The following is a 3,688-nucleotide window of genomic DNA, read 5'->3' on the forward strand; positions in this document are numbered from 1 at the left end:
AAAAAAGAAAAAAAAAAAAAAAAGGGAAAGCCATATTCGGAAGAGAAGAGACAAATCTCAGGTTCTGAGCAAGGTAGAATCAAAGACTTTTGTTCTAAAGCCAGTGCTCCTAATGGTGCCACCCATGGTGTAAAGAAAAAATGGGGGGGTGGCCCTCAAAGGAAGTGTACTAAATATATTGTCTGTCTCATCCTTCGGATGTTGGGAAGGATAAATTTCTCCTGAGAAATTAGTAAGAGTAAGTCACTCTCACTGAATTTAAGGCTAGACTTCCCATAACTATTATGAGCTGAGAAATCACAAATCAAGAATTTTAAATATTCTGGTTGTAGTGTCTCCAGATGCCTGGTAGGAGCAAACACAAGTCCTCCCTGGAGGTATGCATGTTGATTCCAAGCCTCAAAGAATTTCTAGCATATAATTCCAATTAACATTAGCAGCAAGTGAAAAATCACAAAATAAATGAGGAAACAAGATGTCACAAGAAGAAATCAAAAGAAATATCAAGAAGCAGAATCAGACCTGAAAAACTTCAGATATTAGAAATGTTGAATGCAAAATATAAAAGGGTATAAGAAGCTAGCTAGTAAATTTAAACAAAGAACCAATTAGAAATGAAATGAAAAATATACTCTCTGGCATTTAAAAGTTTCAGTTAATGAAAGAGTTCATGAGCTAGAAGATAGATATGAAGTGATTACTCTGATGCATGGAGAGACAAAAAGGATTGAAAATATGGAAGGTAAGTTAAGAGAAAGGTAAGATACAGTGAGGAGATACATATCTATAGAAAGTAAGAGAGTTAATGAGATGTGTATCCACAGTTTAAATGGATGAAAAAATTTTAAATGTAAGAAATGCAGGAATCTTCAGATTCAGAACCCTGATGATACCAAGCACCTCCAAGGCAGGGTCATATGGCCAAAGAGGGTGGTGGTGCAAAGCTCACCTCATGGCAACTGAGAGTCAGAGCAGGGGGACAGGGCCAGCAAGAGATATGTTCTTCAGAGGCAGATTCCAGGGACCCTCCTCCAACCCAGCCCCACCTCCTCACAGTACTTTCAGCTGTGAACGTCTGTGGACACAGTATAATCCACAGTATAGTACAGTGTATAGTATAGAATACAGGCCACCTTGATCCCATCACCTTCCTAGGATTTTTTTATTCCAGTGAAGTTGGCAGTTAAGTTGAACAGTCACAGAAATAAAGTCTCGTCAGTTTTATCATCCAGTGCAGTTACTTTGCACTGCTGTGCACTGCAGTTGAATTTTGCCTTGAAAAATTCCATATTTATTTTCCTACTATAAGGGCACTCTAAGAAATCCAAGTCATTGCAAAATCACAGTGAGATCCAACTTGGGGTCTCTTAGAATATCAATTTCTTGAGTGACAGTTACAACTACCTAAGAAATTGTGGGTCCATTGACCACTACCACCCCTGGCTATAGGCTTACTGTCCATATGTCTCAGGTTGGTCAGCTTCCTTCTAAGATTGCAGGCAGAATTTCAAAACCACTAAGATGCTGTATTCATCTTTCCTACTGCTCAGCTTCCACCTGTTTGGCCAGAGGACACTGCCCGATGACTTGGAGGAAGGAGATGGCCTCAAGAAGTTTGTTCTCTGTCTGAGCCAGTAAGGTTTTCTCACTTTTCATTAAGAGTTCAGTTTCAGGAACTGGTCCCAAATGGGAAGAATCCACTTATATTGGGGCATTGTTACAAAAATAATGTGTGCTCTTTATTTAAAAAGCAAACAGCACTGAAGAATATAAAGTAAAAACTGAAAGTTGCCTATAACTCTGCTGCATCTCCTTTCTCATGGCCACTATGAACAGTTTTACATGAATCCTTCCATATCTGAATTCATTTATTCTTTTATCTAATACTGTATCTTGGGGATGTTTTAACCTCAAGACTTACAGAACTATCTTATCATTGCACAGTATTTCATGGAACAGATATACTACAATTTCTGGTGGACTACAATGTCTGATGGACATTTAAGTTGTTTTCCATGTCTCACAAAAAACATAAAATCACAGTGATTATTCTTTGTACATATTTGTACATACTCGTGGGAATATTTCTCTAGGATAGATTTCTGGAAATTTGATTGATTTATCAAAGGATCTACATGTTTTACATTTTAGTACACTGTCCTCATTTTTTTCAATTAAAATTTATGGGGTTTTGAATTAAACTTAGCTGTGTTTTACTTTGTTTTATCCTGTTTAACTCCTAGAGTACTGGTGATACGGTCTGGGAGAAGTGTTTCTACAAGAACTAAAGAACTGGAGAAACCATCAAAGGAAGAGTTGAAGCTCATTGGGGAAAGCCACAGAGCTACACCAGCACCCTCATGTTCCTGAGAAAATGAGTCTGAAGAAACAAATATATCAAGGTCAAGAAAGAAATGAGAAGGCTGAGTGTTTAAGAGCATAAAAAGAGAGTTTTTTTCCCTGAAATTAAAGAGTTACATAAGCTTAGATAATGCAGTAAAATGTGCTCTTTTGTATGTAGGTCCTTATCTCCTAGGAAATAAAATAATTTTATTCAGCAGCATTTTTATATTCTAATATCTTGCAAGTTTCAAGTATTTCATGACTTAAGCTTTCATAGTTCTCACAAAGACATACACTCCCCAAGAGTACAGACAATATTTTGTAGCAAAAAAAATGCTTTCAATACATCTTTACAGAGCTGCCCTCAACAGCAGTGAATACATAAAGAGAAAATAAATAGGTAAGGTCCTTTTACCTTTCAGACATTCCCCAGGTAAAGAATACAATTCAAAATTGTACAGGCTTGGACTTCAGAGAGGTGAGACAGAAATGTGTAGGCATTTTTTTCTTTTCTACATCTCTCTTCTTTGCTCTTTAAAAACATTATATCCTGAGATGGCTTAGTGATAAAACCTATAGGGACAGCTGTGTCTGAAGGTTCTTTAAAACGTGCAATAACAAATACTTCTTCCTCCTGGTTGAATTCTGAGGTTGTGAGTAAGGGGTTTCCTGTGGAAAAAGATTTTCCTCGCTAGCTATAGTCCAACATAAGTTCTTTGAGGTCAACCGAGGTGGGCCGACTTGCAGAAGAAGGGCCTTGTACATGGCTGACGCTCAAGTTCCACTCAGGTATGAGTTCGTCAAAACTGCCTGAGTTGCCAGGGGTTTAGCTCTGGTTCTGCCACCTGCCTCGCAAGCACAAGGACCCAAGTTCAATCCCCGATACCAAAAACAAAACAAAACAAACTGCCTGATGTGTAGGTCAGGGATTTTCTACATCCACAGCATTCAGAGTGTTTCTCTTCAGTGTGACTCCTTATGTGCCAAGGAAAAGAAAATCCGTCACAGAAAGTTTTCCTGTATCATTTGCATCTAAACATTTTTTTTCATTATTATGGATCTTATTATGCTGGACACAAAAGCAAAGCCACAGGCCAAGGCTTTTCTACATTCATTGCCCTTATAGAGCTTCTCTCCTATGTGACTCCTGAGTGTTGAGCGAGGGAGCAGCTGGAGAAAAGGCCTTTCCCATATTTCTTCCACTAAGGAGGCTTCAGCGTGTGCCACACCACCCTGGAAAAAGCTGGAATGATGGGTGAAGGTCTTTCCACTCACTGCACTCACAGGGTTTCTCTTCAGTGGGACTTCTGTGTGTAGGCCTAAGGAAGAGTTGTAGTATACAGTT

At 38.6% G+C, this 3,688-nt stretch overlaps 1 long non-coding RNA gene across 1 annotated transcript in view; it reads left to right on the forward strand.

Moving 5' to 3' along the window:
• The window catches only part of LOC104866223, a 9,824-nt gene extending 7,358 nt beyond the window's left edge, over positions 1-2,466 (forward strand). Inside the window, exons 2-3 of the long non-coding RNA XR_781390.2 lie at positions 1,551-1,634; positions 2,244-2,466. This is a non-coding gene — a long non-coding RNA (uncharacterized LOC104866223). The remainder of the gene's footprint in view (positions 1-1,550; positions 1,635-2,243) is intronic.
• The last annotated feature ends 1,222 nt before the right edge of the window (positions 2,467-3,688 follow it).

This window comes from Fukomys damarensis, unplaced genomic scaffold, assembly GCF_012274545.1.
Source record: "Fukomys damarensis isolate Sample0158 unplaced genomic scaffold, DMR_v1.0_HiC HiC_scaffold_24, whole genome shotgun sequence".
NCBI classification, from domain to species: Eukaryota; Metazoa; Chordata; class Mammalia; order Rodentia; family Bathyergidae; genus Fukomys; species Fukomys damarensis.